Genomic DNA, 23287 nt, shown 5'->3' with positions numbered 1-23287 from the left:
AGGAGAAAGAGAAACAGAGAAAACTTTGCAGAATCCTCCTGGGGAGAAGATCACACCCACAGCAGGCATGCTCAGGCTGCCATTTGGTTGACAGGCCACAAATCCGTTCCTTCACTTGATATGCTCTACTAGACAGGAGATCGTGTCAAGCACCACCACTGGGAACACATTGACCTGCTCAAGAAAGGGCCGGAAAGCAAGATTCCTCATTGGCACATGTGAAAATCTCTGGCAATCTCCTTTGGAAGAATAGCGGTAGGAAGCAAGCTGGCGAACGGCTCCAGAAGGAAACACACTGCGGTAGGCCAAAGTTGGACTTCAGCCAAGGCCAGGTGCTTTGGGTATGACGGAGCATTCCATTCCCTCGAGGAAAACAAAAACAAAATTTGAACTCCACTGTGCAAATGTGAAGCACGGCAAGATGCGGAGACTAATCAGCGTGAAAACGCATTGAATACATGTGAGTTGAATGTGGATATCCCACTTGGAGAACTCCGAGTTTGGAATGCGGTCGTCTGGAGAAGTTGAAAGGATTTTCACTGGAATATGCAAATCAGGCACGTGATTGCTCCTTGATTGAGTTGTCCTACACTTCCAATGGAGGGAAATCCAATGACACCTCCCCCAAGCCCAGCGATTGCTCAGAGTTGCAAAGCGTTCCATCCCAAATGTCGCGAGACTTTCAGGGCCAATCCCCACGCTCCACGTTTTCCCGCCTCTCCATCAGTCAGAGGACGCTTGAAGCAACACAGCAACTTGAGCGATCTGCCAAGCGGATGCTCTGCGTTGGCACCCCTGAAGTGCTAACGTGACTGCACCAGGTGAAGTGAAGAATCTGAGCGCCATTCCTACCTACTCCAGTGCAATCGCTGGGGCCTGAGCTTCTCACAGAGAAAAGACTTGGCACTTGCAGCATGGAGCAGATCCGGCGTCCACGGTGCTCGTGTGATTTTGGGGTAGAATCAGAGGGAGACATCACAGAGCAAAACAGGTATGTCTGGGGAGAAATGACTCTGGAGCACTTAAGGATGCCTGCCTATAAGTGTGTGCCTCCTTCTCCACCTCTCTGCCTCTTGTGTCTTTTGTGTGTGTGTGTGTTTGTTTGAGTGAGAGAGAGAGACCGATAGAGGGAGAGAGGCAGAAGAGGGAGAGAGAGAGACCAAGGGAGAGGGAGAGAGAGAGAGAAAGAGACAGAGAGAGAGAGACCGACTTAACCAATGTGTGTGGTCTTGGGTGTAAGCAGAGACCGGGGGTCAAGGTGGCTGTGTGGTGTTGCTATCAAGTCTCTTCTGGAAAGAAGCTGATGCCAGAGCCTGTTGAGGGACTTTTTCCTGAGGCTCTTTTTTCTTTGCAGTTCAAGCAGCGGCCAAGGTCAATCCCACAAACGGCGGAGAGTGGACCATGGTCCCAGCTCAGGTAAGCCAATGCTTCGGAGTAACCCCCTTGGGACCCTTGAGGGCTGAGTACTTGCTTCTCAGGGGGCAGTGTGTTCTTGCATGTGCTCTGTGTTGGCTCTGACTTTCTTCAGGCCGCAGCCTCAAGTCCTCAGCCTCCAGGGACACCTCCATTACCAAGAGCCTGACCCCTCTCCTGTGTTCGCTCCACAGATGCGGCGGCAGGACCTGGGCAGCCACCTTGCCCATCTGACTCCCTGGCGTCCCTGGAACTACATCAGGTAAGCACCCTCTGGCCTCTAGATGGAGGAGGGACACACAGTGCTGTGCCAGCTGAACACCCCGAGATCTTCTGGGCAGACCCTTTCCGTGCATTCATGACTGCAGGAGGGTAACATTTGTGGAGGTGCAGGTTATTGCAGTTCTGACGTGAGGGTTCCCCAAGCACGCTGCATCCTTCTCACTGCCCCTGGGGCCTATCCCTTGTCCTTGGAGGCAGCATACTCAGGACCTCTTCTCCACAGGTGGAGCAGGACCCCAGTGTGAAGACGGTGGTTGTGTTCCTGGAAGCTGGTCAGGAGCTCCACGTCTGCCTGGGAGATGAAGTGCTGGTCCTGGCCCCACAGACAATCGTGCAGCTCCACCTCAGCCTCCTGATGCTCGTGGTGGTCCCTGAGCACGCGTTGAGGGCATCCGAAGAGCTCTTGTTGCCCTATGATGCCCAGTGGCTCCTGCCCACTCTGGAAGCTACTGCCTACGTGGTGGATATTGACCTTGGATCCATTAGCGTCACCGCCACGGGGGCAGCAGAGAGCATCCATTGCAGTCTTGAACAAGGGGAGGCCTCTGCTGCATCTGACGCCCAGCCCTCCTCAGGGTCTCTGGAATACTGGGCGCCAGGGCTCAGCCCGCCTTCCTCACAGTCGACTGAAGACAACAGCGTCTCCCTTCAAGCGAATGGCCAAGAAACTGTTTCCCACAGCAGCCACACACCTTTCTGGCTGAATTCAAATCGACCCCCTGTGTCGGATGACTTTGGCTCCTTTCTGCAGAGTCTTGACCCAGGGCCCTCCTCTGCCCTGCGACCGCTGCAACCCTGGCTGGTCCCAGAACCTCACAACTGTCCCACGACCCGCTATGGGCCTCATCGCAAGGCTCGCAGACGTCTCTTCTAGCCCTTATGGACCCCATCACTCCACTCAGCAATGCCCTGCCCCTGCTCCTTCTTGGACGTTCACTCAACTCTGCTCACACACCTCTCAGTCAGCCATGGAAAGACCTTGCACGTGATTAGACAGTCCCTTGGGAAGAATGCACATGTTGCATGCGGGACAGCATTGAGGAGACCATTATCAATAAAGAGTGCTCTTTTACATTGGTCATTGTTGTGTGCGTGCCTGCGTGTGTTCGTGTGTGTGTAAAAAAAGTTCAACACCAGACCCCTTTCCTTCATGTGCCTTGTTCTTGTGGGGCCGGCAACTTAAAGTGAACTGAACCTTGAGGGTGCATTCACATTGATTAGATTCCATTGTCCTTTCGCTGAAGTGGACCGAAAGCAATGCTGAGCAGCCCCTCAAAGCCACACCTTTCTTTGTATTATCCATTCCGACTCAAGGTGACCTTAAGCCATCTCTAGAACTTCATGGTCTCTATGTGTTGCAGAAATCTCCCAAGTGGTCAAAGGTTTCTAGGTGTCATGGATTAGCAAAGGCAATACAAGACTGGGGTCCTGCTTTCAGAACATCCAGGTCTTGAAACCCTAAGCAGCACCCTCTCTGAAGCACAGACGGACATTCCCAGACACCAACAAGTGTCACCTCCAACCAAATAGAAACCAGATTTCCAGACCTCTCCGCAGAAGACCCTCTGGGTGGGTTTCCACACCAAGCCACACCCTGTGGGGGATTTCTGCGCTTGCAAAATCTGTGGACCCCACTGAGCTGCAAGGCATTAGCAAGAGGTGGCTTCCATTCATCCAGAGTACATTGTATACATGTTGTCCGGTGGTGGTGTTTGGCTTCAAGAATCCCTTGTCATGAAAATAGGTGCTTATTGATAAGCCTTCCCAAAGAGATTGCTCATGTTTAAAAGTCAAGAGTATCATTTCATTTACAACTTCACGAATATCATTCGTTGATCACCTCCGCCCAGGGCCCATCACCAAAACAAGCCTGGTTCAATGGTTATGATTGATTTCAGCCAAATTCAGGACTCTGGTAGAACCTAGTCTGTAGACACACGAACATTTCATAGAAGTAATTTCTCTGTCTTTCTCTCTTTCTTCTCCCTCCATCCCACGTTCCTTCCTTCTCTCTCTCTCTCTCTCTCTCTCTCTCTCTCTCTCTCTCTCTCTCTCTCTCTCTCTCTCTCTCACTCGCTCTCTGTGAACTCACTTCCCCACCGACAAACAAGCTCTAGGAGAACCAGAGTCCTCCGCTGGGTTCATGCTCAATGTGGATACCCCCTGAGAGAATACATCAATTGTGAAAGGGCCATTGGGAAAGCGGTTAATATTCGTTGTTCTTTATTTTTCCGTCGTTTTTACGTGATGTTAAGAATCATCGCTACAAGATCTATGGATGACAGAAGGATTCAACATCTAGTTCTGGAGGATGCTCACAGTTGCGCTCCTCAATGGACCACACTGTTGCAGGGAATAGGTCCATCCATGATGTGTTGGCTACACATCTTTCCGCTGCCGCTTTCCTTCACCATACATGGTGTCCCGTTTGAGGGACTGGTCCCTGTGGATAAATGGTCCTCTGAAATTTGCAGAGACAGCACTGAGATACCCTGATCTTTCCTTTTCTAAGGGATAATCAGCACGATAGTGTACCGAGCGAAGCCCCGAAGGATTGAAGGGGGAGAAAACACAGCTCTACCGTGACGCCCTTGATGTCGCTATGAGTTCATGTCCACTCGATGGAATATTGGAATTTGTTTGGGTGCACTTTGGTGCCTTTCATAAGAAGCATCCAACAGAGAAGCACACAGTTGATGCAGGAGGAGGTCTATTGTCTATATTTTTCCATCGCAGTGGTCTAAGCAGTGGGGTACGACCTGGTTCCGTAGGGAAAGTACATCCAATGTCACCCATATATGCATGTGTAAGACCGAGCTTGATATCAAAAAGTAGTGACATATCAGGACAATATCTTGGCCCGTCTGCATCATGGCCATTAAGTCTGATGCTAGTCCATAGGTCTGAAAGTACTATCAAATCACCCCTCAAACTCACGCTGCTACCTGCAAGGATATAATATGCAGGGAGATCACACATCCGTGGGTGCAGTGTCTTATGGATCCAGTTTCCGTGGAAACCTCTCCAGGGTTGGTGAAACCATCAGCATTGGTGCAGGACTGGAAATTCAACGTGAAGGAGAAAGAGAAACAGAGAAAACTTTGCAGAATCCTCCTGAGGAGAAGATCACACCCACAGCAGGCATGCTCAGGCTGCCATTTGGTTGACAGGCCACAAATCCATTCCTTCACTTGATATGCTCTACTAGACAGGAGATTGTGTAAAGCACCACCACTGGGAACACATTGACCTGCTCAAGAAAGGGCCGGAAAGCAAGATTCCTCATTGGCACATGTGAAAATCTCTGGAAATCTCCTTTGGAAGAATAGCGGTAGGAAGCAAGCTGGCGAACGGCTCCAGAAGGAAACACACTGCGGTAGGCCAAAGTTGGACTTCAGCCAAGGCCAGGTGCTTTGGGTATGACGGAGCATTCCATTCCCTCGAGGAAAACAAAAACAAAATTTGAACTCCACTGTGCAAATGTGAAGCACGGCAAGATGCGGAGACTAATCAGCGTGAAAACGCATTGAATACATGTGAGTTGAATGTGGATATCCCACTTGGAGAACTCCGAGTTTGGAATGCGGTCGCCTGGAGAAGTTGAAAGGATTTTCACTGGAATATGCAAATCAGGCACGTGATTGCTCCTTGATTGAGTTGTCATACACTTCCAATGGAGGGAAATCCAATGACACCTCCCCCAAGCCCAGCGATTGCTCAGAGTTGCAAAGCGTTCCATCCCAAATGTCGCGAGACTTTCTGGGCCAATCCCCACGCTCCACGTTTTCCCGCCTCTCCATCAGTCAGAGGACGCTTGAAGCAACACAGCATCTTGAGCGATCTGCCAAGCAGATGCTCTGCGTGGGCACCCCTGAAGTGCTAACGTGACTGCACCAGGTGAAGTGAAGAATCTGAGCGCCATTCCTACCTACTCCAGTGCAATCGCTGGGGCCTGAGCTTCTCACAGAGAAAAGACTTGGCACTTGCAGCATGGAGCAGATCGGGCGTCCATGGTGCTCGTGTGATTTTGGGGTAGAATCAGAGGGAGACATCACAGAGCAAAACAGGTATGTCTGGGGAGAAATGACTCTGGAGCACTTAAGGATGCCTGCCTATAAGTGTGTGCCTCCTTCTCCACCTCTCTGCCTCTTGTGTCTTTTGTGTGTGTGTGTGTTTGTTTGAGTGAGAGAGAGAGACCGATAGAGGGAGAGAGGCAGAAGAGGGAGAGAGAGAGACCAAGGGAGAGGGAGAGAGAGAGAGAAAGAGAGAGAGAGAGAGAGAGAGAGAGACCGACTTAACCAATGTGTGTGGTCTTGGGTGTAAGCAGAGACCGGGGGTCAAGGTGGCTGTGTGGTGTTGCTATCAAGTCTCTTCTGGAAAGAAGCTGATGCCAGAGCCTGTTGAGGGACATTTTCCTGAGGCTCTTTTTTCTTTGCAGTTCAAGCAGCGGCCAAGGTCAATCCCACAAACGGCGGAGAGTGGACCATGGTCCCAGCTCAGGTAAGCCAATGCTTCGGAGTAACCCCCTTGGGACCCTTGAGGGCTGAGTACTTGCTTCTCAGGGGGCAGTGTGTTCTTGCATGTGCTCTGTGTTGGCTCTGACTTTCTTCAGGCCGCAGCCTCAAGTCCTCAGCCTCCAGGGACACCTCCATTACCAAGAGCCTGACCCCTCTCCTGTGTTCGCTCCACAGATGCGGCGGCAGGACCTGGGCAGCCACCTTGCCCATCTGACTCCCTGGCGTCCCTGGAACTACATCAGGTAAGCACCCTCTGGCCTCTAGATGGAGGAGGGACACACAGTGCTGTGCCAGCTGAACACCCCGAGATCTTCTGGGCAGACCCTTTCCGTGCATTCATGACTGCAGGAGGGTAACATTTGTGGAGGTGCAGGTTATTGCAGTTCTGACGTGAGGGTTCCCCAAGCACGCTGCATCCTTCTCACTGCCCCTGGGGCCTATCCCTTGTCCTTGGAGGCAGCATACTCAGGACCTCTTCTCCACAGGTGGAGCAGGACCCCAGTGTGAAGACGGTGGTTGTGTTCCTGGAAGCTGGTCAGGAGCTCCACGTCTGCCTGGGAGATGAAGTGCTGGTCCTGGCCCCACAGACAATCGTGCAGCTCCACCTCAGCCTCCTGATGCTCGTGGTGGTCCCTGAGCACGCGTTGAGGGCATCCGAAGAGCTCTTGTTGCCCTATGATGCCCAGTGGCTCCTGCCCACTCTGGAAGCTACTGCCTACGTGGTGGATATTGACCTTGGATCCATTAGCGTCACCGCCACGGGGGCAGCAGAGAGAATCCATTGCAGTCTTGAACAAGGGGAGGCCTCTGCTGCATCTGACGCCCAGCCCTCCTCAGGGTCTCTGGAATACTGGGCGCCAGGGCTCAGCCCGCCTTCCTCACAGTCGACTGAAGACAGCAGCGTCTCCCTTCAAGCGAATGGCCAAGAAACTGTTTCCCACAGCAGCCACACACCTTTCTGGCTGAATTCAAATCGACCCCCTGTGTCGGATGACTTTGGCTCCTTTCTGCAGAGTCTTGACCCAGGGCCCTCCTCTGCCCTGCGACCGCTGCAACCCTGGCTGGGCCCAGAACCTCACAACTGTCCCACGACCCGCTATGGGCCTCATCGCAAGGCTCGCAGACGTCTCTTCTAGCCCTTATGGACCCCATCACTCCACTCAGCAATGCCCTGCCCCTGCTCCTTCTTGGACGTTCACTCAACTCTGCTCACACACCTCTCAGTCAGCCATGGAAAGACCTTGCACGTGATTAGACAGTCCCTTGGGAAGAATGCACATGTTGCATGCGGGACAGCATTGAGGAGACCATTATCAATAAAGAGTGCTCTTTTACATTGGTCATTGTTGTGTGCGTGCCTGCGTGTGTTCGTGTGTGTGTAAAACCAGTTCAACAACAGACCACTTTCCTTCATGTGCCTTGTTCTTGTGGGGCCAGCAACTTAAAGTGAACTGAACCTTGAGGGTGCATTCACATTGATTAGATTCCATTGTCCTTTCGCTGAAGTGGACCGAAAGCAATGCTGAGCAGCACCTCAAAGCCACACCTTTCTTTGTATTATCCATTCCGACTCAAGGTGACCTTAAGCCATCTCTAGAACTTCATGGTCTCTATGTGTTGCAGAAATCTCCCAAGTGGTCAAAGGTTTCTAGGTGTCATGGATTAGCAAAGGCAATACAAGACTGGGGTCCTGCTTTCAGAACATCCAGGTCTTGAAACCCTAAGCAGCACCCTCTCTGAAGCACAGACGGGCATTCCCAGACACCAACAAGTGTCACCTCCAACCAAATAGAAACCAGATTTCCAGACCTCTCCGCAGAAGACCCTCTGGGTGGGTTTCCACACCAAGCCACACCCTGTGGGGGATTTCTGCGCTTGCAAAATCTGTGGACCCCACTGAGCTGCAAGGCATTAGCAAGAGGTGGCTTCCATTCATCCAGAGTACATTGTATACATGTTGTCCGGTGGTGGTGTTTGGCTTCAAGAATCCCTTGTCATGAAAATAGGTGCTTATTGATAAGCCTTCCCAAAGAGATTGCTCATGTTTTAAAGTCAAGAGTATCATTTCATTTACAACTTCACGAATATCATTCGTTGATCACCTCCGCCCAGGGCCCATCACCAAAACAAGCCTGGTTCAATGGTTATGATTGATTTCAGCCAAATTCAGGACTCTGGTAGAACCTAGTCTGTAGACACATGAACATTTCATAGAAGTAATCTCTCTGTCTTTCTCTCTTTCTTCTCCCTCCATCCCCCGTTCCTTCCTTCTGTCTCTCTCTCTCTCTCTCTCTCTCTCTCTCTCTCTCTCTCTCTCTCTCTCTCTCTCTTTCTCTCTCTCTCTCACTCTCTCTCTCTCACTCGCTCTCTGTGAACTCACTTCCCCACCGACAAACAAGCTCTAGGAGAACCAGAGTCCTCCGCTGGGTTCATGCTCAATGTGGATACCCCCTGAGAGAATACATCAATTGTGAAAGGGCCATTGGGAAAGCGGTTAATATTCGTTGTTCTTTATTTTTCCGTCGTTTTTACGTGATGTTAAGAATCATCGCTACAAGATCTATGGACGACAGAAGGATTCAACATCTAGTTCTGGAGGATGCTCACAGTTGCGCTCCTCAATGGACCACACTGTTGCAGGGAATAGGTCCATCCATGATGTGTTGGCTACACATCTTTCCGCTGCCGCTTTCCTTCACCATACATGGTGTCCCGTTTGAGGGACTGGTCCCTGTGGATAAATGGTCCTCTGAAATTTGCAGAGACAGCACTGAGATACCCTGATCTTTCCTTTTCTAAGGGATAATCAGCACGATAGTGTACCGAGCGAAGCCCCAAAGGATTGAAGGGGGAGAAAACACAGTTCTACCGTGACGCCCTTGATGTCGCTATGAGTTCATGTCCACTCGATGGCATATTGGAATTTGTTTGGGTGCACTTTGGTGCCTTTCATGAGAAGCATCCAACAGAGAAGCACACAGTTGATGCAGGAGGAGGTCTATTGTCTATATTTTTCCATCGCAGTGGTCTAAGCAGTGGGGTACGACCTGGTTCCGTAGGGAAAGTACATCCAATGTCACCCATATATGCATGTGTAAGACCGAGCTTGATATCAAAAAGTAGTGACATATCAGGACAATATCTTGGCCCGTCTGCATCATGGCCATTAAGTCTGATGCTAGTCCATAGGTCTGAAAGTACTATCAAATCACCCCTCAAACTCACGCTGCTACCTGCAAGGATATAATATGCAGGGAGATCACACATCCGTGGGTGCAGTGTCTTATGGATCCAGTTTCCGTGGAAACCTCTCCAGGGTTGGTGAAACCATCAGCATTGGTGCAGGACTGGAACTTCAACGTGAAGGAGAAAGAGAAACAGAGAAAACTTTGCAGAATCCTCCTGAGGAGAAGATCACACCCACAGCAGGCATGCTCAGGCTGCCATTTGGTTGACAGGCCACAAATCCATTCCTTCACTTGATATGCTCTACTAGACAGGAGATTGTGTAAAGCACCACCACTGGGAACACATTGACCTGCTCAAGAAAGGGCCGGAAAGCAAGATTCCTCATTGGCACATGTGAAAATCTCTGGCAATCTCCTTTGGAAGAATAGCGGTAGGAAGCAAGCTGGCGAACGGCTCCAGAAGGAAACACACTGCGGTAGGCCAAAGTTGGACTTCAGCCAAGGCCAGGTGCTTTGGGTATGACGGAGCATTCCATTCCCTCGAGGAAAACAAAAACAAAATTTGAACTCCACTGTGCAAATGTGAAGCACGGCAAGATGCGGAGACTAATCAGCGTGAAAACGCATTGAATACATGTGAGTTGAATGTGGATATCCCACTTGGAGAACTCCGAGTTTGGAATGCGGTCGTCTGGAGAAGTTGAAAGGATTTTCACTGGAATATGCAAATCAGGCACGTGATTGCTCCTTGATTGAGGTGTCCTACACTTCCAATGGAGGGAAATCCAATGACACCTCCCCCAAGCCCAGCGATTGCTCAGAGTTGCAAAGCGTTCCATCCCAAATGTCGCGAGACTTTCTGGGCCAATCCCCACGCTCCACGTTTTCCCGCCTCTCCATCAGTCAGAGGACGCTTGAAGCACCACAGCAACTTGAGCGATCTGCCAAGCGGATGCTCTGCGTGGGCACCCCTGAAGTGCTAACGTGACTGCACCAGGTGAAGTGAAGAATCTGAGCGCTATTCCTACCTACTCCAGTGCAATCGCTGGGGCCTGAGCTTCTCACAGAGAAAAGACTTGGCACTTGCAGCATGGAGCAGATCCGGCGTCCACGGTGCTCGTGTGATTTTGGGGTAGAATCAGAGGGAGACATCACAGAGCAAAACAGGTATGTCTGGGGAGAAATGACTCTGGAGCACTTAAGGATGCCTGCCTATAAGTGTGTGCCTCCTTCTCCACCTCTCTGCCTCTTGTGTCTTTTGTGTGTGTGTGTGTGTTTGTTTGAGTGAGAGAGAGAGACCGATAGAGGGAGAGAGGCAGAAGAGGGAGAGAGAGAGACCAAGGGAGAGGGAGAGAGAGAGAGAAAGAGACAGAGAGAGAGAGACCGACTTAACCAATGTGTGTGGTCTTGGGTGTAAGCAGAGACCGGGGGTCAAGGTGGCTGTGTGGTGTTGCTATCAAGTCTCTTCTGGAAAGAAGCTGATGCCAGAGCCTGTTGAGGGACATTTTCCTGAGGCTCTTTTTTCTTTGCAGTTCAAGCAGCGGCCAAGGTCAATCCCACAAACGGCGGAGAGTGGACCATGGTCCCAGCTCAGGTAAGCCAATGCTTCGGAGTAACCCCCTTGGGACCCTTGAGGGCTGAGTACTTGCTTCTCAGGGGGCAGTGTGTTCTTGCATGTGCTCTGTGTTGGCTCTGACTTTCTTCAGGCCGCAGCCTCAAGTCCTCAGCCTCCAGGGACACCTCCATTACCAAGAGCCTGACCCCTCTCCTGTGTTCGCTCCACAGATGCGGCGGCAGGACCTGGGCAGCCACCTTGCCCATCTGACTCCCTGGCGTCCCTGGAACTACATCAGGTAAGCACCCTCTGGCCTCTAGATGGAGGAGGGACACACAGTGCTGTGCCAGCTGAACACCCCGAGATCTTCTGGGCAGACCCTTTCGGTGCATTCATGACTGCAGGAGGGTAACATATGTGGAGGTGCAGGTTATTGCAGTTCTGACGTGAGGGTTCCCCAAGCACGCTGCATCCTTCTCACTGCCCCTGGGGCCTATCCCTTGTCCTTGGAGGCAGCATACTCAGGACCTCTTCTCCACAGGTGGAGCAGGACCCCAGTGTGAAGACGGTGGTTGTGTTCCTGGAAGCTGGTCAGGAGCTCCACGTCTGCCTGGGAGATGAAGTGCTGGTCCTGGCCCCACAGACAATCGTGCAGCTCCACCTCAGCCTCCTGATGCTCGTGGTGGTCCCTGAGCACGCATTGAGGGCACCCGAAGAGCTCTTGTTGCCCTATGATGCCCAGTGGCTCCTGCCCACTCTGGAAGCTACTGCCTACGTGGTGGATATTGACCTTGGATCCATTAGCGTCACCGCCACGGGGGCAGCAGAGAGCATCCATTGCAGTCTTGAACAAGGGGAGGGCTCTGCTGCATCTGACGCCCAGCCCTCCTCAGGGTCTCTGGAATACTGGGCGCCAGGGCTCAGCCCGCCTTCCTCACAGTCGACTGAAGACAACAGCGTCTCCCTTCAAGCGAATGGCCAAGAAACTCTTTCCCACAGCAGCCACTCACCTTTCTGGCTGAATTCAAATCGACCCCCTGTGTCAGATGACCTTGGCTCCTTTCTGCAGAGTCTTGACCCAGGGCCCTCCTCTGCCCTGCGACCGCTGCAACCCTGGCTGGGCCCAGAACCTCACAACTGTCCCACGACCCGCTATGGGCCTCATCGTAAGGCTCGCAGACGTCTCTTCTAGCCCTCATGGACCCCATCACTCCACTCAGCAATGCCCTGCCCCTGCTCCTTCTTGGACGTTCACTCAACTCTGCTCACACAACTCTCAGTCAGCCATGGAAAGACCTTGCACGTGATTAGACAGTCCCTTGGGAAGAATGCACATGTTGCATGCGGGACAGCATTGAGGAGATCATTATCAATAAAGAGTGCTCTTTTTCATTGGTCATTGTTGTGTGCGTGCCTGCGTGTGTTCGTGTGTGTGTAAAAAAAGTTCAACACCAGAACCCTTTCCTTCATGTGCCTTGTTCTTGTGGGGCCGGCAACTTAAAGTGAACTGAACCTTGAGGGTGCATTCACATTGATTAGATTCCATTGTCCTTTCGCTGAAGTGAACCGAAAGCAATGCTGAGTAGCCCCTCAAAGCCACACCTTTCTTTGTATTATCCATTCCGACTCAAGTTGACCTTAAGCCATCTCTAGAACTACATGGTCTCTATGTGTTGCAGAAATCTCCCAAGTGGTCAAAGGTTTCTAGGTGTCATGGATTAGCAAAGGCAATACAAGACTGGGGTCCTGCTTTCAGAACATCCAGGTCTTGAAACCCTAAGCAGCACCCTCTCTGAAGCACAGACGGGCATTCCCAGACACCAACAAGTGTCACCTCCACCCTAATAGGAACCAGATTTCCAGACCTCTCAGCATAAGACCCTCTGGGTGGGTTTCCACACCAAGCCACACCCTGTGGGGGATTTCTGCGCTTGCAAAATCTGTGGACCCCACTGAGCTGCAAGGCATTAGCAAGAGGTGGCTTCCATTCATCCAGAGTACATTGTATACATGTTGTCCGGTGGTGTTGTTTGGCTTCAAGAATCCCTTGTCATGAAAATAGGTGCTTATTGATAAGCCTTCCCAAAGAGATTGCTCATGTTTTAAAGTCAAGAGTATCATTTCATTTACAACTTCACGAATATCATTCGTTGATCACTTCCGCCCAGGGCCCATCACCAAAACAAGCCTGGTTCAATGGTTATGATTGATTTCAGCCAAATTCAGGACTCTGGTAGAACCTAGTCTGTAGACACATGAACATTTCATAGAAGTAATCTCTCTGTCTTTCTCTCTTTCTTCTCCCTCCATCCCCCGTTCCTTCCTTCTGTCTCTCTCTCTCTCTCTCTCTCTCTCTCTCTCTCTCTCTCTCTCTCTCTCTCTCTCTCTCTCACTCTCTCTCTCTCACTCGCTCTCTCTCACTCGCTCTCTGTGAACTCACTTCCCCACCGACAAACAAGCTCTAGGAGAACCAGAGTCCTCCGCTGGGTTCATGCTCAATGTGGATACCCCCTGAGAGAATACATCAATTGTGAAAGGGCCATTGGGAAAGCGGTTAATATTCGTTGTTCTTTATTTTTCCGTCGTTTTTACGTGATGTTAAGAATCATCGCTACAAGATCTATGGACGACAGAAGGATTCAACGTCTAGTTCTGGAGGATGCTCACAGTTGCGCTCCTCAATGGACCACACTGTTGCAGGGAATAGGTCCATCCATGATGTGTTGGCTACACATCTTTCCGCTGCCGCTTTCCTTCACCATACATGGTGTCCCGTTTGAGGGACTGGTCCCTGTGGATAAATGGTCCTCTGAAATTTGCAGAGACAGCACTGAGATACCCTGATCTTTCCTTTTCTAAGGGATAATCAGCACGATAGTGTACCGAGCGAAGCCCCGAAGGATTGAAGGGGGAGAAAACACAGCTCTACCGTGACGCCCTTGATGTCGATATGAGTTCATGTCCACTCGATGGCATATTGGAATTTGTTTGGGTGCACTTTGGTGCCTTTCATGAGAAGCATCCAACAGAGAGGCACACAGTTGATGCAGGAGGAGGTCTATTGTCTGTATTTTTCCATCGCAGTGGTCTAAGCAGTGGGGTACGACCTGGTTCCGTAGGGAAAGTACATCCAATGTCACCCATATATGCATGTGTAAGACCGAGCTTGATATCAAAAAGTAGTGACATATCAGGAAAATATCTTGGCCCGTCTGCATCATGGCCATTAAGTCTGATGCTAGTCCATAGGTCTGAAAGTACTATCAAATCACCCCTCAAGCTCACGCTGCTACCTGCAAGGATATAACATGCAGGGAGATCACACATCCGTGGGTGCAGTGTATTATGGATCCAGTTTCCGTGGAAACCTCTCCAGGGTTGGGGAAACCATCAGCATTGGTGCAGGACTGGAACTTCAACGTGAAGGAGAAAGAGAAACAGAGAAAACTTTGCAGAATCCTCCTGAGGAGAAGATCACACCCACAGCAGGCATGCTCAGGCTGCCATTTGGTTGACAGGCCACAAATCCGTTCCTTCACTTGATATGCTCTACTAGACAGGAGATCGTGTCAAGCACCACCACTGGGAACACATTGACCTGCTCAAGAAAGGGCCAGAAAGCAAGATTCCTCATTGGCACATGTGAAAATCTCTGGCAATCTCCTTTGGAAGAATAGCGGTAGGAAGCAAGCTGGCGAACGGCTCCAGAAGGAAACACACTGCGGTAGGCCAAAGTTGGACTTCAGCCAAGGCCAGGTGCTTTGGGTATGACGGAGCTTTCCATTCCCTCGAGGAAAACAAAAACAAAATTTGAACTCCACTGTGCACATGTGAAGCACGGCAAGATGCGGAGACTAATCAGCATGAAAACACATTGAATACATGTGAGTTGAATGTGGATATCCCACTTGGAGAACTCCGAGTTTGGAATGCCGTCGTCTGGAGAAGTTGAAAGGATTTTCACTGGAATATGCAAATCAGGCACGTGATTGCTCCTTGATTGAGGTGTCCTACACTTCCAATGGAGGGAAATCCAATGACACCTCCCCCAAGCCCAGCGATTGCTCAGAGTTGCAAAGCGTTCCATCCCAAATGTCGCGAGACTTTCTGGGCCAATCCCCACGCTCCACGTTCTCCCGCCTCTCCATCAGTCAGAGGACGCTTGAAGCAACACATCAACTTGAGCGATCTGCCAAGCGGATGCTCTGCGTGGGCACCCCTGGAGTGCTAACGTTACTGCACCAGGTGAAGTGAAGAATCTGAGCGCCATTCCTACCTACTCCAGTGCAATCGCTGGGGCCTGAGCTTCTCACAGAGAAAAGACTTGGCACTTGCAGCATGGAGCAGATCCGGCGTCCACGGTGCTCGTGTGATTTTGGGGTAGAATCAGAGGGAGACATCACAGAGCAAAACAGGTATGTCTGGGGAGAAATGACTCTGGAGCACTTAAGGATGCCTGCTTATAAGTGTGTGCCTCCTTCTCCACCTCTCTGCCTCTTGTGTCTTTTGTGTGTGTGTGTGTTTTTTTGAGTGAGAGAGAGAGACCGATAGAGGGAGAGAGGCAGAAGAGGGAGAGAGAGAGACCAAGGGAGAGGGAGAGAGAGAGAGAGAAAGAGAGAGAGAGAGAGAGAGAGACCGACTTAACCAATGTGTGTGGTCTTGGGTGTAAGCAGAGACCGGGGGTCAAGGTGGCTGTGTGGTGTTGCTATCAAGTCTCTTCTGGAAAGAAGCTGATGCCAGAGCCTGTTGAGGGACATTTTCCTGAGGCTCTTTTTTCTTTGCAGTTCAAGCAGCGGCCAAGGTCAATCCCACAAACGGCGGAGAGTGGACCATGGTCCCAGCTCAGGTAAGCCAATGCTTCGGAGTAACCCCCTTGGGACCCTTGAGGGCTGAGTACTTGCTTCTCAGGGGGCAGTGTGTTCTTGCATGTGCTCTGTGTTGGCTCTGACTTTCTTCAGGCCGCAGCCTCAAGTCCTCAGCCCCCAGGGACACCTCCATTACCAAGAGCCTGACCCCTCTCCTGTGTTCGCTCCACAGATGCGGCGGCAGGACCTGGGCAGCCACCTTGCCCATCTGACTCCCTGGCGTCCCTGGAACTACATCAGGTAAGCACCCTCTGGCCTCTAGATGGAGGAGGGACACACAGTGCTGTGCCAGCTGAACACCCCGAGATCTTCTGGGCAGACCCTTTCCGTGCATTCATGACTGCAGGAGGGTAACATTTGTGGAGGTGCAGGTTATTGCTGTTCTGACGTGAGGGTTCCCCAAGCATGCTGCATCCTTCTCACTGCCCCTGGGGCCTATCCCTTGTCCTTGGAGGCAGCATACTCAGGACCTCTTCTCCACAGGTGGAGCAGGACCCCAGTGTGAAGACGGTGGTTGTGTTCCTGGAAGCTGGTCAGGAGCTCCACGTCTGCCTGGGAGATGAAGTGCTGGTCCTGGCCCGACAGACAATCTTGCAGCTCCACCTCAGCCTCCTGATGCTCGTGGTGGTCCCTGAGCACGCGTTGAGGGCACCCGAAGAGCTCTTGTTGCCCTATGATGCCCAGTGGCTCCTGCCCACTCTGGAAGCTACTGCCTACGTGGTGGATATTGACCTTGGATCCATTAGCGTCACCGCCACGGGGGCAGCAGAGAGCATCCATTGCAGTCTTGAACAAGGGGAGGGCTCTGCTGCATCTGACGCCCAGCCCTCCTCTGGGTCTCTGGAATACTGGGCGCCAGGGCTCAGCCCGCCTTCCTCACAGTCGACTGAAGACAACAGCGTCTCCCTTCAAGCGATTGGCCAAGAAACTGTTTCCCACAGCAGCCACTCACCTTTCTGGCTGAATTCAAATCGACCCCCTGTGTCGGATGACTTTGGCTCCTTTCTGCAGAGTCTTGACCCAGGGCCCTCCTCTGCTCTGCGACCGCTGCAACCCTGGCTGGGCCCAGAACCTCACAACTGTCCCACGACCCGCTATGGGCCTCATCGCAAGGCTCGCAGACGTCTCTTCTAGCCCTCATGGACCCCATCACTCCACTCAGCAATGCCCTGCCCCTGCTCCTTCTTGGACGTTCACTCAACTCTGCTCACACACCTCTCAGTCAGCCATGGAAAGACCTTGCACGTGATTAGACAGTCCCTTGGGAAGAATGCACATGTTGCATGCGGGACAGCATTGAGGAGACCATTATCAATAAAGAGTGCTCTTTTACATTGGTCATTGTTGTGTGCGTGCCTGCGTGTGTTCGTGTGTGTGTAAAACCAGTTCAACACCAGACCCCTTTCCTTCATGTGCCTTGTTCTTGTGGGGCCGGCAACTTAAAGTGAACTGAACCTTGAGGGTGCATTCACATTGATTAGATTCCATTGTCCTTTCGCTGAAGTGAACCGAAAGCAATGCTGAGCAGCCCCTCAAAGCCACACCTTTCTTTGTATTATCCATTCCGACTCAAGGTGACCTTAAGCCATCTCTAGAACTTCATGGTCTCTATGTGTTGCAGAAATCTCCCAAGTGGTCAAAGGTTTCTAGGTGTCATGGATTAGCAAAGGCAATACAAGACTGGGGTCCTGCTTTCAGAACATCCAGGTCTTGAAACCCTAAGCAGCACCCTCTCTGAAGCACAGACGGGCATTCCCAGACACCAACAAGTGTCACCTCCAACCAAATAGAAACCAGATTTCCAGACCTCTCCGCAGAAGACCCTCTGGGTGGGTTTCCACACCAAGCCACACCCTGTGGGGGATTTCTGCGCTTGCAAAATCTGTGGACCCCACTGAGCTGCAAGGCATTAGCAAGAGGTGGCTTCCATTCATCCAGAGTACATTGTATACATGTTGTCCGGTGGTGGTGTTTGGCTTCAAGAATCCCTTGTCATGAAAATAGGTGCTTATTGATAAGCCTTCCCAAAGAGATTGCTCATGTTTTAAAGTCAAGAGTATCATTTCATTTACAACTTCACGAATATCATTCGTTGATCACCTCCGCCCAGGGCCCATCACCAAAACAAGCCTGGTTCAATGGTTATGATTGATTTCAGCCAAATTCAGGACTCTGGTAGAACCTAGTCTGTAGACACACGAACATTTCATAGAAGTAATCTCTCTGTCTTTCTCTCTTTCTTCTCCCTCCATCCCCCGTTCCTTCCTTCTGTCTGTCTGTCTGTCTGTCTGTCTGTCTGTCTGTCTCTCTCTCTCTCTCTCTCTCTCTCTCTCTCTCTCTCTCTCTCTCTCTCTCACTCTCTCTCTGTGAACTCACTTCCCCACCGACAAACAAGCTCTAGGAGAACCAGAGTCCTCCGCTGGGTTCATGCTCAATGTGGATACCCCCTGAGAGAATACATCAATTGTGAAAGGGCCATTGGGAAAGCGGTTAATATTCGTTGTTCTTTATTTTTCCGTCGTTTTTACGTGATGTTAAGAATCATCGCTACAAGATCTATGGACGACAGAAGGATTCAACATCTACTTCTGGAGGATGCTCACAGTTGCGCTCCTCAATGGACCACACTGTTGCAGGGAAAAGTCCATCCATGCTGTGTAGGCTACACGTCTTTCCGCTGCCGCTTTCCTTCACCATACATGGTGTCCCGTTTGAGGGACTGGTCCCTGTGGATAAATGGTCCTCTGAAATTTGCAGAGACAGCACTGAGATACCCTGATCTTTCCATTTCTAAGGGATAATCAGCACGATAGTGTACCGAGCGAAGCCCCGAAGGATTGAAGGGGGAGAAAACACAGCTCTACCGTGACGCCCTTGATGTCGCTATGAGTTCATGTCCACTCGATGGCATATTGGAATTTGTTTGGGTGCACTTCGGTGCCTTTCATGAGAAGCATCCAACAGAGAAACACACAGTTGATGCAGGAGGAGGTCTATTGTCTGTATTTTTCCATCGCAGTGGTCTAAGCAGTGGGGTACGACCTGGTTCCGTAGGGAAAGTACATCCAATGTCACCCATATATGCATGTGTAAGACCGAGCTTGATATCAAAAAGTAGTGACATATCAGGAAAATATCTTGGCCCATCTGCATCATGGCCATTAAGTCTGATGCTAGTCCATAGGTCTGAAAGTACTATCAAATCACCCCTCAAACTCACGCTGCTACCTGCAAGGATATAACATGCAGGGAGATCACACATCCGTGGGTGCAGTGTCTTATGGATCCAGTTTCCGTGGAAACCTCTCCAGGGTTGGGGAAACCATCAGCATTGGTGCAGGACTGGAACTTCAACGTGAAGGAGAAAGAGAAACAGAGAAAACATTGCAGAATCCTCCTGAGGAGAAGATCACACCCACAGCAGGCATGCTCAGGCTGCCATTTGGTTGACAGGCCACAAATCCGTTCCTTCACTTGATATGCTCTACTAGACAGGAGATCGTGTCAAGCACCACCACTGGGAACACATTGACCTGCTCAAAAAAGGGCCGGAAAGCAAGATTCCTCATTGGCACATGTGAAAATCTCTGGCAATCTCCTTTGGAAGAATAGCGGTAGGAAGCAAGCTGGCGAACGTCTCCAGAAGGAAACACACTGTGGTAGGCCAAAGTTGGACTTCAGCCAAGGCCAGGTGCTTTGGGTATGACGGAGCTTTCCATTCCCTCGAGGAAAACAAAAACAAAATTTGAACTCCACTGTGCACATGTGAAGCACGGCAAGATGCGGAGACTAATCAGCGTGAAAACGAATTGAATACATGTGAGTTGAATGTGGATATCCCACTTGGAGAACTCCGAGTTTGGAATGCCGTCGTCTGGAGAAGTTGAAAGGATTTTCACTGGAATATGCAAATCAGGCACGTGATTGCTCCTTGATTGAGGTGTCCTACACTTCCAATGGAGGGAAATCCAATGACACCTCCCCCAAGCCCAGCGATTGCTCAGAGTTGCAAAGCGTTCCATCCCAAATGTCGCGAGACTTTCTAGGCCAATCCCCACGCTCCACGTTTTCCCGCCTCTCCATCAGTCAGAGGACGCTTGAAGCAACACAGCAACTTGAGCGATCTGCCAAGCGGATGCTCAGCGTGGGCACCCCTGAAGTGCTAACGTGACTGCACCAGGTGAAGTGAAGAATCTGAGCGCCATTCCTACCTACTCCAGTGCAATCGCTGGGGCCTGAGCTTCTCACAGAGAAAAGACTTGGCACTTGCAGCATGGAGCAGATCCGGCGTCCACGGTGCTCGTGTGATTTTGGGGTAGAATCAGAGGGAGACATCACAGAGCAAAACAGGTATGTCTGGGGAGAAATGACTCTGGAGCACTTAAGGATGCCTGCCTATAAGTGTGTGCCTCCTTCTCCACCTCTCTGCCTCTTGTGTCTTTTGTGTGTGTGTGTGTGTGTTTGTTTGAGTGAGAGAGAGAGACCGATAGAGGGAGAGAGGCAGAAGAGGGAGAGAGAGAGACCAAGGGAGAGGGAGAGAGAGAGAGAAAGAGAGAGAGAGAGAGACTGACTTAACCAATGTGTGTGGTCTTGGGTGTAAGCAGAGACCGGGGGTCAAGGTGGCTGTGTGGTGTTGCTATCAAGTCTCTTCTGGAAAGAAGCTGATGCCAGAGCCTGTTGAGGGACATTTTCCTGAGGCTCTTTTTTCTTTGCAGTTCAAGCAGCGGCCAAGGTCAATCCCACAAACGGCGGAGAGTGGACCATGGTCCCAGCTCAGGTAAGCCAATGCTTCGGAGTAACCCCCTTGGGACCCTTGAGGGCTGAGTACTTGCTTCTCAGGGGGCAGTGTGTTCTTGCATGTGCTCTGTGTTGGCTCTGACTTTCTTCAGGTCGCAGCCTCAAGTCCTCAGCCTCCAGGGACACCTCCATTACCAAGAGCCTGACCCCTCTCCTGTGTTCGCTCCACAGATGCGGCGGCAGGACCTGGGCAGCCACCTTGCCCATCTGACTCCATGGCGTCCCTGGAACTACATCAGGTAAGCACCCTCTGGCCTCTAGATGGAGGAGGGACACACAGTGCTGTGCCAGCTGAACACCCCGAGATCTTCTGGGCAGACCCTTTCCGTGCATTCATGACTGCAGGAGGGTAACATTTGTGGAGGTGCAGGTTATTGCTGTTCTGACGTGAGGGTTCCCCAAGCATGCTGCATCCTTCTCACTGCCCCTGGGGCCTATCCCTTGTCCTTGGAGGCAGCATACTCAGGACCTCTTCTCCACAGGTGGAGCAGGACCCCAGTGTGAAGACGGTGGTTGTGTTCCTGGAAGCTGGTCAGGAGCTCCACGTCTGCCTGGGAGATGAAGTGCTGGTCCTGGCCCGACAGACAATCTTGCAGCTCCACCTCAGCCTCCTGATGCTCGTGGTGGTCCCTGAGCACGCGTTGAGGGCACCCGAAGAGCTCTTGTTGCCCTATGATGCCCAGTGGCTCCTGCCCACTCTGGAAGCTACTGCCTACGTGGTGGATATTGACCTTGGATCCATTAGCGTCACCGCCACGGGGGCAGCAGAGAGCATCCATTGCAGTCTTGAACAAGGGGAGGGCTCTGCTGCATCTGACGCCCAGCCCTCCTCTGGGTCTCTGGAATACTGGGCGCCAGGGCTCAGCCCGCCTTCCTCACAGTCGACTGAAGACAACAGCGTCTCCCTTCAAGCGATTGGCCAAGAAACTGTTTCCCACAGCAGCCACTCACCTTTCTGGCTGAATTCAAATCGACCCCCTGTGTCGGATGACTTTGGCTCCTTTCTGCAGAGTCTTGACCCAGGGCCCTCCTCTGCTCTGCGACCGCTGCAACCCTGGCTGGGCCCAGAACCTCACAACTGTCCCACGACCCGCTATGGGCCTCATCGCAAGGCTCGCAGACGTCTCTTCTAGCCCTCATGGACCCCATCACTCCACTCAGCAATGCCCTGCCCCTGCTCCTTCTTGGACGTTCACTCAACTCTGCTCACACACCTCTCAGTCAGCCATGGAAAGACCTTGCACGTGATTAGACAGTCCCTTGGGAAGAATGCACATGTTGCATGCGGGACAGCATTGAGGAGACCATTATCAATAAAGAGTGCTCTTTTACATTGGTCATTGTTGTGTGCGTGCCTGCGTGTGTTCGTGTGTGTGTAAAACCAGTTCAACACCAGACCCCTTTCCTTCATGTGCCTTGTTCTTGTGGGGCCGGCAACTTAAAGTGAACTGAACCTTGAGGGTGCATTCACATTGATTAGATTCCATTGTCCTTTCGCTGAAGTGAACCGAAAGCAATGCTGAGCAGCCCCTCAAAGCCACACCTTTCTTTGTATTATCCATTCCGACTCAAGGTGACCTTAAGCCATCTCTAGAACTTCATGGTCTCTATGTGTTGCAGAAATCTCCCAAGTGGTCAAAGGTTTCTAGGTGTCATGGATTAGCAAAGGCAATACAAGACTGGGGTCCTGCTTTCAGAACATCCAGGTCTTGAAACCCTAAGCAGCACCCTCTCTGAAGCACAGACGGGCATTCCCAGACACCAACAAGTGTCACCTCCAACCAAATAGAAACCAGATTTCCAGACCTCTCCGCAGAAGACCCTCTGGGTGGGTTTCCACACCAAGCCACACCCTGTGGGGGATTTCTGCGCTTGCAAAATCTGTGGACCCCACTGAGCTGCAAGGCATTAGCAAGAGGTGGCTTCCATTCATCCAGAGTACATTGTATACATGTTGTCCGGTGGTGGTGTTTGGCTTCAAGAATCCCTTGTCATGAAAATAGGTGCTTATTGATAAGCCTTCCCAAAGAGATTGCTCATGTTTTAAAGTCAAGAGTATCATTTCATTTACAACTTCACGAATATCATTCGTTGATCACCTCCGCCCAGGGCCCATCACCAAAACAAGCCTGGTTCAATGGTTATGATTGATTTCAGCCAAATTCAGGACTCTGGTAGAACCTAGTCTGTAGACACACGAACATTTCATAGAAGTAATCTCTCTGTCTTTCTCTCTTTCTTCTCCCTCCATCCCCCGTTCCTTCCTTCTGTCTGTCTGTCTGTCTGTCTGTCTGTCTCTCTCTCTCTCTCTCTCTCTCTCTCTCTCTCTCTCTCTCTCTCTCTCTCTCACTCTCTCTCTGTGAACTCACTTCCCCACCGACAAACAAGCTCTAGGAGAACCAGAGTCCTCCGCTGGGTTCATGCTCAATGTGGATACCCCCTGAGAGAATACATCAATTGTGAAAGGGCCATTGGGAAAGCGGTTAATATTCGTTGTTCTTTATTTTTCCGTCGTTTTTACGTGATGTTAAGAATCATCGCTACAAGATCTATGGACGACAGAAGGATTCAACATCTACTTCTGGAGGATGCTCACAGTTGCGCTCCTCAATGGACCACACTGTTGCAGGGAAAAGTCCATCCATGCTGTGTAGGCTACACGTCTTTCCG

The sequence above is a fragment of the Tenrec ecaudatus genome, chromosome 1 (genome assembly GCF_050624435.1).
Source record: "Tenrec ecaudatus isolate mTenEca1 chromosome 1, mTenEca1.hap1, whole genome shotgun sequence".
NCBI lineage: Eukaryota > Metazoa > Chordata > Mammalia > Afrosoricida > Tenrecidae > Tenrec > Tenrec ecaudatus.
The sequence above is the reverse complement of the archived record's forward strand: the minus strand, read 5'-3'. Positions refer to the sequence as shown.